The sequence below is a fragment of the Taudactylus pleione genome, unplaced genomic scaffold (genome assembly GCF_031769625.1).
Source record: "Taudactylus pleione unplaced genomic scaffold, aTauple2 ptg000095l, whole genome shotgun sequence".
Lineage (NCBI taxonomy): Eukaryota > Metazoa > Chordata > Amphibia > Anura > Myobatrachidae > Taudactylus > Taudactylus pleione.
The window spans coordinates 1,106,485-1,121,732 of record NW_028284497.1 but is presented as its reverse complement, the minus strand read 5'-3'; the positions used below and the strand labels follow the sequence as shown (position 1 = coordinate 1,121,732).

Genomic DNA, 15,248 nt, shown 5'->3' with positions numbered 1-15,248 from the left:
AAGGAGAGAATGCACGTACTCGGCCAATGTTTCTGCACTGCGTTTACATATGCATCGCAATGCGTGAGCGTGAACTACCAATTGCAATGGGAACTGCGTATGTAGAGGCTACGCTGTTCCCATTGCAGAGTGATTGACAAAGTGCCATTTGTGGGTAGTGCGAACGCAGGTGTGCCAGTGCGTTGCAAAACCGTTGCAGGGGTGTGCATAAATTATCCACTGCAATACCATACGCAGCCTAAGGCCTCAGCACATGTGCTGAAGTTAACAATTCCTGAGTAAGGTCTGACCTTCCTTAACTGTGCGTATGGGTCTGATGTTACTCGATGTTACCGATTATTTTGCTATGTTGCCAAGTATACGGATGTGAGCAAGGGGAAGTGGACGTCCTTATCGTAAGATGTGATCGCAATGCGTTTGCAAACATTTGCATTTCACTGCTAATATTAGCGACTGTACTGTGTGCATATTAGCAGAATAGCAATCCTTGCTGAATCAGGCCCAAAGTAATGTGGAGTCCTGCCTGCTTCTTTCCTGGAAGAGTAGCTCGGTACATATCTCTCCATAGGAAGGCACCCCGGCTAAGGATATCTTACCTAGAGTGCCCTTCTACATGCTGCTTACAGACCAGCGGCCACTCTGTAATAAATATCATACAGCAGGATAATACATTATCCTGCTGTATAATCTTTATTACAGAGTGCCGCCAGTCTGTATTGTATGTTGGAGCCCCGCTGTGGTGCTTCTACGGAGGGCACCTGGATAGTATATTTATTACATGGGAGTGCCACCTGAACTGTTTTCTTCTATATATATATATATATATATAAATATATATTAGTAGATGTGCAAGAGAGCACTCACCAGACTTCTTAGATTGTATCAAAAAAAGGTTAAAACATTTTTATTAATTCCATCTTTAAAGTCGACGTTTCGGCTCAAACAGAGCCTTTGTCAAGACTGACTAGACTAACCACCAACCATAGAAAAATATCTAAACAGCAGTGTGTGTATCATGGGTACTATTTATACCATGGCATTATGCAGCATAACTCACCACAAGGGACGCTACCGGAAGTGACATCATTGTGTTTACATCCTTTGTCATCTATTACTCTCCACTAAAGGTGCAAAACTATAGGGGTAATAATATAGCTAGAGTGGTATCTAGTTCTTATTTCTTTTATAATACTTCTCACCTTCCTAATAACTTCAGCCGCTGACACCAGCGGTCCTATCACCGGAAGTTCGGCAACCGGAACTCCCACACCCGGAAGTAGTCAAGCGCCCATATTGAGGATCAGCGCCACAGCACTAAAGCACAATTGTCAGCCCTAGTGCTCAGTGCTACTATCACCTTCCACCGACCACTAGAGGGCAAATTGCACTCTATAATTTAACCCCTCTTTTGAGACACCTACCAATAATATTCAGCGAGTAACCTCTTTCAACAAAACGATCACTCATTTCTTTTAACTGTACGTGATTCCGTGGTATTGTTCCGTATTACTCTCATAAATTGAGAGATGGGTAAACTCTCCTTGAGATTACTGGGATGATGGCTGGACGAGTGCAATAACGTATTACGGTCCGTAGTTTTACGAAAAAGGGTAGATTGCAACTGGTTATCTTTCCAAAAAATGGTTACATCCAAAAAATTGATTGCATCTTGGTTGATCTGGGCCGTGAATCTAATGGGACTGTTGAGTGCGTTCAGATTGTCAACCATTAAGTGAAGATCAGACTCAGTACCACACCAAATGAAAAAGAGGTCGTCAATATAGCGTTTATAATTGCAAATCTTATCTCCATACATAGGCAATATGTGTTCCTGCTCGTACAGACTCATGTACAGATTCGCGTACGACGGCGCGAGATTAGATCCCATCGCCGTCCCCGCTATCTGTACATAATATTTATTACCATAAGTGAAATGATTTTTAGTAAGAACAATATATAAGGATGCTACGTCCATAGTGGCCAACCAGTATTGATCACTCAGGTCAGTAAGTGTAAGGGTTTTGCCAAGAAAATCAGATGTATCTCTAATATAACTTTCCATGGACATCACATGAGGTTGTAGGAAACTGTCTAGAAACATCGCCAGAGGCTGAAGGACAGATCCACGTTCATCAATTTGTTCCGCCTTTCAGACTCTTAGTTCTGATAAACCGGTGGCAAAGCATTTTCTGGATTTCAAGCATCCCCCCTCAACACTGAGATGTATGCTGATTGACACTGTACCTAAACCCATGCGCGGTGGAGATCGAGAGTTGCTCTTGAGAAAACGTGAGGCGCGCTGAATTTATCAGTTGGATACTGTTGCTCCACGTGGATTGAACGAGTATTTGCCGTATAACATTTTTCTCAAATAAGTTATTTTTATTTTTTCATTAGTTTTTTGATCTGGGTCTGTGAATCTGTGGACTGGTGTCACTTATTAGTGATGGGTAATATTATGTTATGTTATAAATAAGGGTATTATTAGTTTGTTTATTCTCTTTTGTTTAATAGATTTATTATTAGTATTGATTTTGTTTAGTATTGTTTGATTAATATATGTATATACTTTGGTAGTATTGGTTGGAATACTCTATGTCCCCCTCACGGGTTACAATAGATATACTGTTTTAGGGTTTTTGATATTAGATATGTCTGATGTGCTATACATTTTAATTGATGTGTTTATGTCTGTGGTTGTTTATGGCTTTGCAGTCACCGCTGATCAGCCTGTTCATGCCCGTCTCCTGCTTGCATTCCAGGGTAGTGGAACGCAGTTATGTTATGTCTGCTCAGGTCACGTTCGGTCACGTGAGGCGCGACCCTGGTTTGGGTTATGGGCTCCATATTTACAGTTAATATGTAAATAACTTAAGTTGGTGAGGTGGACACTACAGTGACTGTGACGGACTTAACATATTTGGTATGTGATTTCGTGTTGCTATGTTAATTATGGTTGATTGGTTGTTATACAGGTGTCTTCTATTGGCATTTGGGAGGGGTATATAGGCTGGTCTGGTGTGACTGTGAAGTTACTTGTCTTTGGTGGTGTTTGTGCAGTTTGGATTCTTTATGTCTTGACAAAGGTCCAGGAGGACCGAAACGTCGACCTGATTATCGCTTCAAGAATATGTGAGCTTCAATAAATAATGTTTTCACTTTTTCAGTACTGAGAGTGCCTATCTATGTGCATGGTTTTATATTTTGGTCCACTCAGCTGGCCTTTAATGGAGCACCTCACTATTATCTAACATGCTGGATGTGCTGTTTCTCATTTGGATTTTATATATATACACACACACACATTATTGGCCTGATTCAGAGATTTACGCAATGCCAATAATTACACAGATCGAGCGATTGTTTTCCATTGCGCATGCATGTAAGTCGCACTGTGCATGTACAGCGATTGGTTTGCACAGAGTATTCATATGCAAAGTGAGTGACAAGTATTCAGCATTTAGGGGATGACAGGCAGGTCCGGCGACAGGGGGGGCCAGGGGTACAACGGTCCTAGGGGGTCCCAAAGTGTGCTGCAGCCTGCACTGCTGTTGCAGTGCTCAGCAGAGTGCAGGCATGTACGGGACCGCTGCTGATCACTGCAACAGCAAGTCCAGTGGGGGCTGGGAGGGGGGGAGCGGGGTGCCATCTGCCACCTGGCCGGGAGACATTACCTGCAGCCGCGTGGCTGCATATACTAGCAGGGCCACCCAATTACTTACTACTGGCTGCTGCCGGGGCCTGGCTTGGTGAAGCTCAGCACTGTGGTGGGGGCGGGCCTGCTGCCTGATGACTCCTCGAGACAGAACCAGTCATTAGGTAGCTCCGCCCCCACCACAGTGCTCTGCCTCTCTCTCCAGTTCCGCCCAGCAGCAGCAGCAATCAGAACTCAGGACTTAGCAGACGCTGCCCAGGAAACTCCAGGTAAGTGCAGCCTGGGAGGAAGGGGGGGATACAAAATGTGGGCTAAGTTTGGGAAGCACAGTGGGGGATGGGAGAGCACAATGTGAGAGGGGATGGGAGAGCACAGTGTGGGATTGGGGATAGGATAGCACAGTGTGAGAGGGGATAGGATAGCAATGTGGGAAGAGGGATAGGAGAGCAGTGGGGGATGGGATAGCACACAGAGTGGGATAGGGTTAGGCACCCCCCTCTCCAAGGAGGGTTAGGTTTAGGATGCGGGAAGGGGGGATAGGGTTAGGCACCACTAAGGGAGGGGGAGGGAGGAGGGTTAGGGTACTTACCTCCCTTGTCGGGATCTTCATTTTGAACCGCTATTGAGCCACCTGTATTTCATACCAAACTCTTCTGGTCTGTTTTATGTTTTTATTAGCCCTATGGTCAGTAAACATCTTTATTCCCCACCCCATGGTCACTAACAGAAATGATGCCATTGGATACAGTAGCAGTAACTTCAATGGCTTCACGCGAGTGAGTGAGAAAATATACATCGTTTATTGGGATGCTTTTGGCATTTGTAATCTACAGGCTAAATTTACTAAGCAGGCTCTTTGCAAAGCCACTGTGCCTGCGGCAGTTTTGGCCGCTGGATTTAAAGGGGCAATAATATTACATTCAAAACACGACTGGTTTTGTATGTAAAATTATTTCCCTTTTAAATGCACTGGGCGAAACCACCGGAGACCCGGCAGGCTTTGAAAAGTGCCTCTTAGTAAATTTAACCCATATATCTTGCATTTGTTTTATTTTCTGGGCAAGGAGACCATCTCGGCTCCTTCAAATGATATCAAAGCCTATTCAGGTAATGACCCACCTGCTGACACAGGAGACACAGTATTATTACTTTTTATTATTATTTTCCCAAACTCACCATTGTATGCACCAATAAACCCAGAATAATGAATAAACTAAAAGAAATAACCTCAAACAAATTTGATGTTAACACATAGAACAAAGGCCCTGATTCAGACCCGGACGCAAGTGGCCGTTCGCACGTTCGGCGTACGTGCTGAAAAATGTAAATTCAAGCGCTCGCTCATAATTTCGTATGCAGCTAATCTTCCGCCCCATAGTCTCCCAACTCCTCCTCTAGCTAACGAGCGAGCCAAATTGCGACCATACATCTCCAATTTTGCTTGCAGGGAACGCTCGCACAAGTACAAACCGGAAGTGGGCCTGTCAGGTTTCGATTACCTGCTCGTTCATTCTGCATACCTACTTCAATCGTATCATGCCAATCAATATATCAATTAGCTTAATTGCTCTTCACATGTTTGCAAATCGTTTTTTTTTCATTTTCAATAAACTTTACTCTTGTCTGTGTTTTTTTTTTTCTCGCAGAATACGTACGGTTTAAACAATGGTTTACTTTGGCCAAAATACATGTTTTATCCAATTATCCTATTGTTTTCCGTGTTTTGTCTTACGCATATTTTACTTGTTTCATTTCTTTATTTAAATTAGCTAACGCATGTCACTGCATTAAGCCTATCATAACTCACATTAGATTTTTTAGCCTGTAGAACACATGACTCATACACTAACTAATAGAATGGTTCCTGTTAATTTTCCAACTACATTAGCCAATCAAAATTATTATCTGGTCTTTATTAAAACTGATTTTTTAAAAATACACCATTGCCATCATGAGAGCCTCTGCGTTCACCAGGCGGGAGCTTCTGGTACTTACGGAGGTTATGGACTGGCCGATAACCAGCCAGCCTCCCCCCATCAGCAATAGAGAGAAGCGTTCCGCCTATGCGGAGGTTCGCCGCCGCCTGCACTCCTTCGGCTCACGCCGACAGATCGGCCAGCTCGAGCGCAGGTGGTCTGATCTGCAACGCTGCATGCCACGCTTGCTTGCCTATTTTATACAGCGTATAGCTGAAAGTAAGTCTATTTTTTTTTGGTTTCCTGATTTTTTTGGCGGCCCTATCTGCGTGTGCATGTTTTCATTCTTGCCCTGTTTATTTAGTACATATCTGCGTGTGCATGTTTTCATTCTTGGCCTGTTTATTTAGTACATATCTGCGTGTGCATGTTTTCATTCTTGCCCTGTTTCTTTCTTTAGTACATATCTGCGTGTGCATGTTTTCCGTTTCGCGTTTTTTTGTTGTTGTTTTTAGGATTTTCTAAAGGAAAAAATTTAAACAAAAGTTAAATTGTTATCCATCATTTAGGGGCAGAGCGCAGACTACGCCGTCATCGCCAGCGATGACGTCGTCCTCGTCCCCTATCCCCAACTCCTCCTCTCCCCAACCTTCCCCTAATTCACCCTCCACCCCAGCCTGGCCAGATCCGGATGCCCCTCCCTCTCAGATAATTCCCATCCCTCAAAATTCCCCCTCCCCTCAACCCCCCTCTCTCTTTTCCTCACCCTCCCCTCCACCCACCCCTCTCTTTTACACCCCCTCACCACCTTCCGAAATAACCCTTCCTACATCCGACCTGCATTGGCCTACCTCCGAGGAGGACGATGGTGGGGCTACAGGTCCAGGCGTCATTGTGAACGGTATGTTTCCCTTTTAAACTATGGTTTTTTGTTGGTTTTTTTGGATTTTGGGGGATGTTATCCTTTGCCTGTGCATTTTTCAATTTTTAGGTATTTCTAATGTTTGTTATATATATCTTTGTTTAAAAATGTCTATGATGTTTTCCCCTTACACATATCACACATGTCCAAACACTCATACTTGTATCTCTTGATTACGGTACCAACAAATGTAGTTTTTGGGCGTACTTCTCCATTTTTTTTTATTTTTTTTTTATGAGTCATTTTTTAAAATTTACTTTGGCAAAGAATTTTGGTTTTGATTTGTAATTTTTAATAAAATTGTCACTTTTTGTAAAGTCCAATTTGCTTTTGAAGTTGTTTGGAAACAAAAATTAAGGTTTCATTTTATTAAGCACCACAATTTTTTAACCCACAGAGGACCAGAGGCGGCTGACCGAGTTAGCAGCTTGTGTGCAGAGGCTGAGGGGCCATGTTATAGGCCTGCTGGTGGTCCTCGATCAGATGTCGGGTATCCTGCGCCACTAATTTTTTAATTTTACCTAGAATTTTTCATGTTTTCATGTTGTAAATATTAGATTGTTTAACCTTACATGAGTCGACTATTTGCAGCAAGTTTTTTAAAGTAATGTAACTTAGATTGTAGAAAGCTGAATTATGTAAGCTGGCACATTAAACACCTAACAATACCAATAGGTTTGTAGAATTACCAGCATTTGTTGTTAAAATTATTTGGTGGGTAAGGTAAATATTAAATGAAACCTGCTTAGGCTGAGATTAGAAAACATACTGATTCACCATAATACCTTTTGGTGTTTGTTTTTAGCCACAAAGCATGGTAAAATACTGAACAATTTTATTCATTACAGGATTAGCCATTAAGCAAGTTTTCCTTTTTTGAACCAGGTTACACTTGCATGTAATTTAGAAATGAAATGTTTGTTTAAACTTAACAAAAAATGTATTATTCACAAATAAGAAACACAAAGTGATTTTTCACAATCAATACACACAGTGAAAACACTCTCAAAAATACAGCCTACACCCAAAAAATAAAATTAAAACAACAATCAAGAACTGTTTGACGAAGTAGCATGCCAACATGATTCCACAAATGAGGCGACGACAAATTTGTTCCAGAAGTTATATCCAATGTGTCCACATGAAGTCAATTTTTAGGATCAGGTAGTAGTCATCGTTTTTCCGAAAAATATTATGGAATAAAACACAAAAAGATAAAAAAAAATGTTAAAATTTATAATTCAATTATTACATGTCTACATTGTGTCAAATAACTTCATTTGGGACAATAATTACCTAAAAAATCTGGCCACCACATCATCGCATATGGCTCCCCCACATACTGACCTCCGACCAACCTCGGGGGGGCCATCCTCAGGCAAGGCATCCTCTGGCTGCATTGGGACACCACTCCTTATGGCGATGTTGTGAAATATCCCACACAGGACCACAATTTTCGAAACCATATCCGGCAAATACATGAGCTCGTCACCAGAGCGGTGGAGGCATCTGAATCGGCCTTTTAAAAGGCCGATACAGCGCTCCACCACTTGCCTGGTGGCTGTAAGTGCGGAATTAAAATCACTTTGTGGGCCTGGTGTGGGAGCCAAATAAGGAGTGAGCAGCCAGGGCGTGCAAGGGTAGCCACTGTCTCCTGTGAAAAAGAAGTTACAAAATCAGGATCACTGTGTATCAAGCTTTGCATTGGTATCTAATAAAGGTCTCCACTTACCCAGAAGCCACGCATCACCAGCTTGTAGGTTGTTTAATTTATGCCAAATCCCTGATTGCCGGATGATGAATGAGTCATGTGCACTCCCGGGTAATTTTGCATTCAGGGACAGGATCTGGAGGGAGGCATCACATACCACCATTACATTCAGTGAGTGATAGTGTTTTCGGTTCCTAAAAATTGCCTCCAGCCATGCTGGAGGCTGAAGTGGTATGTGAGTACCATCCACAACCCCTATGATGTGTGGGAAGCCAGCTATTTGGTAAAAATTGGCCTTCGCCACACTAAGGGAAGCCATATCCAAAGGCATTTTAATAAATTGATGGAGGTGCTTGAAAAAGGGCCTCCATCACTGTCCTCAGGATCCTTGAAAAGGAGGATTGGGAGATTCCCGCAACTATTCCCACCGTGGTTTGAAAGGATCCTGAGGCACAGAAATGTAACACCGACATTAATTGCGTAAGTGGTGGTATTGCTGTAGGACTGTCAATTTGCCGCTCAAGATCACTCTCTATTAATGAGAGAGTGTCTATGATGATTTGTGGCGGAAGACGGTAGCGCCTTAGCACCTCATCATCTGGCATTCCAAAAAGGGTGACACGTGTTCTATATATCTGGGGCCTTGCACGCCTATGACGCCTGGGACGAGATTGAGGTTGGTCGGCTTCCGGCAGCATGGCCAAAATAATACGACCAACATCAACCTGAAATGGTAAGTAATGTAGTTAATGTATGTTGAAATTAAAATTATAAAAAAAATACTTTGCTTTCCGTTAAAATCCAAAGATGCTTACATGCCGGGGTATTGTCATGATTGCAACAACCTACATTTCAACATAAAAAAATTAGTTTAGAATTTTGGGTGGTCATTTTGTAATCTTCAGAATTTAGAAAATGGGCAAAAATATAGGGGGGGAGCACACATTTCGAAAAATTGTAAACCAACATTGAGAGGACTTACAAAATTTGCAAATAAAAATACCCCCAAAAAATTTGAATGCGAAATAGTTCGCATTTTTACAAGGGGGAAGAAGGAAACAATAGTGCGCTAAATAGTTCGCATTTTTACAAGGGGGAAGAAGGAAACAATAGTGCGCTAAATAGTTCGCATTTTTACAAGGGGGAAGAAGGAAACAATAGTGCGCTAAATAGTTCGCATTTTTACAAGGGGGAAGAAGGAAACAAAAGTGCGCTAAATAGTTCGCATTTTTACAAGAGGGAAGAAGGAAACAATAGTGCGCTAAATAGTTCGCATTTTTACAAGGGGGAAGAAGGAAACAAATGCGCTAAATAGTTCGCATTTTTAAGATCACAAAAAAAACTTACTGAGTCCAAAATATGCGAAGAACAATACATGAACATTTTAAAATCCAGTTATAATCAAAACTTACCAATACACGATAAATAAGTCACAGTCCAAAAACTTCGTTGGGGCCCAGCCAAAAAACAATACAAAAAAACATACATAATATTTTAAGAAAAAAAACATCTATTTTGTAGATCCATAATTTAAACAAGGATGACGGGAAAAAACTTACTCCAAAAATAAACCACCAATAAAACGGAAAATTTGAAAAATAAAGCGCCTCGAACCAACTCCAAAAAACCGCCTCCAAACACTACTCCCTCCAACAATACACTCCTAACCACGAAACCTCCAACAAACAACACCCGCCACCTCGAGTCGCAAAAAGCCATAAATAGTGTTTAGTTTCCCGCTCAAATTAAGGACGGATCATAGGAACGCACAATCAATGATGAGGTTGAATAATAAGGACGCATGTATAAATACGTCACAGAAAAACACAAACGGTCTGGTGTAGTTCAAGTTTTTACAAGCAAAATGGCTACAGACCAGCCAAACAATGGCCAAGACGCGGCCGGTAAGTATTTCTCTCTTTTCTATTCAAGGATTATTTAGAACCAGAATATAGTGAAAGATTGACATCTAAATTTTAATTAATTTAATGTAAATAGGTGTTGAGGATGACATGGAAGAGGCTGCTGGGCCCAGTATTCCGGCCAAAGCTGGCAAAAAGAAAAGGCAGCCACAATTCACAAGAAAGGAGATGGAGGTTTTGATTCAGAAGTGTGTGGACATCCTGCCACAGGCAGACAGGAATATGGGTGTAAGCCAGAAGTGGAGAATGTGGGAGGAGATAGCCAGTGCTGTCAATAGGGTGGGTGAGGTGGTCCGTCTAGCCCGGGATGTCAAACGCTGGTAAGTTAAAAAAGATTTAAAGAAAAAGTGGGTACAGGGCCAAATAATGCCAACTTTTTCACCCACAGATGGCAAGACTTCAAATATCAGCTGAAGCAAAAACTGTCTGACAGGGCTAGGCATGCAAGGGGGACAGGTGGGGGTCCCACCCCTGTGTCATTGGAGCTGACTGATTTGGAAGAGCTGGCACAGGGGTGTGTGCAGGATGTGGAGGTGTTTGGCGTGTCCAACATGGATACGGACATGCTAGACTTTGCTGCTCCTCATGTTGTCCCAGGTAAATGTTGTGATGTAACCAACTCTGAAATGTTTTTGTGACAATATGTAGATTCTAATGTTCCTCTTTTCTCTTTTTTCTCACAGAGACACAGGCGGATGAGTCTGCTCCAGAGGGGAGCCTTGGCCGCAGAATTTCTGCTGGCTCTGCAGGGGAGGAACCAGTACATCCGGCTGAGGACCCTGCAGAAGCCAGTCCAGGGCAATCCCCCTCGCAGGCAGTGGCACTCCTCCCAGAACTCAATTTTAAATCGGATTACCATACGGAGATTCTGCAGAGGATGGACGCCAGTCTGCTACGGGTGGCTGAGGCCCTGGAGCAAAATGCTGCGGCCAACGTGACCATTGGTCAGGCCCTGGCTGAAAATACCAGGGCCAACATCAGAATAGCCAATGCCCTGGAGCAGCTTGTTCGCCAGCACATGGTGGAGCCGACCTCCCTTCCTGCCGGAACATCAGGATCCTCCACCTCTGGCACAACAACAGCCATTCCTCCAAATGTGCCTAGCCCTGTGCCTAGTCCAGAGGCCACAACATCTGCCTCTGGACAGGCCAGCCAGAGGACATCGCGGACCCGGTCTGGCGCCCACCCTACCCCAGCCAAACGGGGGAAAAAACGATGACAGCACTGGCTACTTTTCCCACACTCCTTCTGTGCTTGCCCCATATTCCTTTAGGGCCAAAACTTCCCTCTCCTTTCTTGTGAATTGTTTTTAATGTGTTTTTTTAATTTTGCCAAAACTGGCAATATTTTTTGGATAATTCTTTCATTTATTATTGGTTAACAATGACCAAAAACTTTAATTGCCAAATGCACATGAAATATTAAAAAATGTGTTGATGAAATAAAAAAAATTACAAATGTTCTCAATTGTATTGTGACATTATTTGAAAAATGGTTTAGAGTTAATCCTGGCCCACAAGCCAAAAACGAAATTAAAAAAACAACAACAAAGGCTTAAAAAACAAATGGTTTCTTTAAGGAACACTTTGAAATTAAAAAAAGGATGCAAATTCGCCAGGCCAAAGGAAAATGTTAAAATACACACAAACATGATGAGAATATTGTTACAATATCACAAAATTAAAAAAAAATTGTAAAGAACATTCCTAAAAATGTACGCTAATTGATTGTGTAATCCTGAAATTAGCAGCTGAGATTTTCACCTGCGTACGGTTTTGTGCTAACCAAAAAAACTCTTTTCAAAACACATTACAAGCTGGTTTTCAATTCAAAGTTGATTGTTTTTCTGACAAGCCGTGATAAATCGATGAAACATCGAGGAGGCCCGGACCGGAGGACAAAACCATCGCCATTGTGGTCGAGTAATCCACACCCCAACCTGTGCGAGCAGTTTGAACGGAAAGAGGATCTGCCAGTGACGTATGACTTGGTACGAACACATTTGACGTTCGCATGAGCTAATTTATGTACGCCCCAAAAACGCCTCTCCACGCCTGCGTTTTCCCATCTCCACCCCCGTCAATGCTCAAAAACGGCCTGTTCTGTCAATCACATTTTACATGTCACTTCCTGTTCGCAATTTGACGAACGAGTCAAAAAAAGCTTGCAATCTGCCGTACGCACATGCGCAGTGTTACACCGGCGCATGCGCGGTTTCACAACATCGGAACGCAACGAGCGTACTGCTGCTAACGAACGGCTCTGAATGAGGGCCAAAGTTTTTGCGCTTTTTTTTATCGAAGACAATAAGGTGTAATAAGTCTTTAAATTATTTATATAGATGTTTGTGTAGTTGGCCCACGCAGGTGTAAAGCAGCAAGGCAAGGGTAGCCCACACTCTGGACAGGGACTGCGCTGAAATACGTTGATGTCAATGCAGCTCTTCCGTTGTTCTCCAAGAAGAGCGCAGTGGTCTGGCTGTTTACGCAGTATATGGTGTCATCCAGTGCAGCGCATCTGAATGGAACCTCGCTGCCGGGGAAAGTTGCCCTGTACTGCAACCACTTCTCGGCGGCGGTATTGTACCGGATAATACTGATGCAGTCCTTGCCTAAGTTAAATCTGTAAAGGTTGCGCCCGATTGTCACCATGTCGCAGGAGCGTCCCCAGCAGGCTTCATAAGGACGTTCTTTCCACCTGTCACTGCTGGGTGTGTAGTAGAAGAGGCGGTAATATGAATTTCCCCCTGTGATGTAAATCTTCCCTCCACAGACGGCTGCTTCATGCGCCACTGGGAACGAGTCTTTAGGAAGGGGAGCCACGAGGGTCCAGGTGTCTGATCTTGGATTTTATCTTTCCGCAGTGTGCAGGCCCTTTCCTCCAATGGCGTACAGGCAGCCGTCAAGCAGGATGAGCTTCAGGTGGCACCTTGCTGTTATCATTGGTGCCAGTCTGCTCCAGTTGCCAGTCAGAGGGTTATAGCACATTAATGTGCTTGTGGAAACCGAGCCCTCTTTGGTCTTTTGGAGGCCTCCTGCAATGAATAGGTAGTTAAGCATAGAACATATGCTGCATCCTACCAGACAGGCCTCCTCAGGGATAGTTGTCACCATTTTCCAGCGGTTTGTTTGCATGTTAAGCGAGAGAAGTTGTGCTCCACACTGAGGGTGCCCTGCCTCTGTTGAACGCCCGAAGTTCATATTCCAGTCACATGTGTTCCTGGCCTCAACTTTGCACAGGGACAATGTTCCTGTCATTCTCAGCTGGAGAATCCGCTTTTTCTCCCAGCCAGTGAAATTGCCAGAAATGGCAGAGTCCTTCAGCACACTGAGGTAGTTGTCACTCATTAGGTTGTATAGTGCGTGAAGTAGTCCGGACACACGGTTCTTTCTTGCCAGCTGTAACAGCGGCAGGCAGCTCCCCAGTGTCAGCTGAAACCTCTCTGCTGAGTCTCTGTACTGGAGGCGCTTAGGAATGGAGATGGAAGTTCCTCCTGCGACTCTCTCAGCTGCCCCATTCACCAGAGAACGCAGAGGTGATGAGCACAGTTGGGCATCTTCCAGAGTGGGTTCCCGGCACGATGATCCTGGCTTGTGCTCTGGATTCTCAGCCATAGAGGAGATGCTGTTTCTCTTCGAGGTGGAGAGGTCATAGGCCATTACCGCACACGTTGGTTTTATAGTATTGGATGATAATTAGTATTCCCGCTAGGCTGTTTTAGTGGGGGTCCGTGCCCTGCCCGATTTCTGAGGTGCAGAACGCGCCCTGCCCTATTTCTGAAGGGCAGAACGCGCCCTGCCCTCCAGCACGGCGGCCCGCTGAGACAGCCTGCGGGTTCTGCCTCCACCCGCGGTCGCTGTGTCCCGCGGATGGTCAAAATGGTGGTGCAGCAGTCACAGCCGGTGAATGGACGCCGGGCGCCAGCACTCACGTTTAGATGAAAAAATCCACAAGTTTATTCACATGAAGAGAAGTGGAATATGCAGTATTGGCTAGCAGTGGCCCGATGACTGTTTAAACTGTCTTGCAGTTTTCCTCAGGGGCTTCCGGGAGGGAGCTGAATGCCTGCATACTGCGGGTGGCGTGGCCAGACACTGATGCCGGATTGGGGGCGGAGCCGCACAATCGCATCATCATGGCCCCGCTCCCTCTTCACAATGCCAACATTAAAGGCATTGTGAAGCAGGGGGCGGGGCCGCGATGACACGATTCAGCGCGAATCGCGTCATCGCACCCCGCCGCTGCGGAGATTTCAATTAGTGGACTGGGGGGGCAGGTGGCCACCGGGAGGCTTGCCTGCCTTTCCGGGGGGTCGGGAGCGGCACCCGATATTTGGGAAACTCCTTGTCCCTGTCCCTTATGGTGTAGTTCTTCTCAGCCAGCAGAAACTTCAAAGAAAAAAATCTGCAGGGATGCAAATTACCATCAGATGCACGTTGAGACAGAACTGCCCCAACTCTGACTGATGAGGACATAGCACCTTTGCAGACTGAAGAAGACCTCTGGAGACAGATGATGCTTTTGTAGACTGAAGCAGACTGCTGAAGATACTATCTTTGCAGACTGAAGCATAAAAGTTGGAGACAGATGGCCTTTGCAGATGGAAGCAGAAAGCTGGACGGACAGTTCCGGATGACATTCAGGATATAGCACTGAATTGACAAATACTAGTAGTGTTTAGATGCAGAGGCAGATTAATACCCCTCTTCCACTGCCTCAATAACTCGGGATATTGGCAGGTGTACCCGAGTCGGAGCTCAGTGCAAAAGGGACCTTGAAAAATAACCCAGGGAATCCGATCCAGGTCACTACCAGTGCGGACCCTGGAAGGACCCAAGTAAAGGTACTGTGTAAACAGCGCGACCCAGGTTAACTGACCTGGGTCACTCAAAAAGGCTGCTGATTGGAGCTACAGTGAGCAGTTACCAACCACCCTTTTATGACCTCATCTTTGTGAGCCTGAAAAATGCCATTTTTAATGACATACACAGGTTTTGTTGGGCAGACCCGGTTTTCAGTGTAAACGGGACCAACCCAGGAATATCCCAGGCCCACAGTACAGTGTAAACGGGGTATGACCCAGGTGTGAACTGTGGGCCTGATTTAGACCCGCTCGCTAAGA

General features: G+C 44.3%; 1 pseudogene; it reads right to left on the bottom strand.

The window, feature by feature from the left end:
• Positions 1 to 12,459: 12,459 nt before the first annotated feature.
• LOC148526454 (kelch domain-containing protein 7B-like) lies at positions 12,460 to 13,785 on the bottom strand (annotated as a pseudogene).
• Positions 13,786 to 15,248: the final 1,463 nt, after the last annotated feature.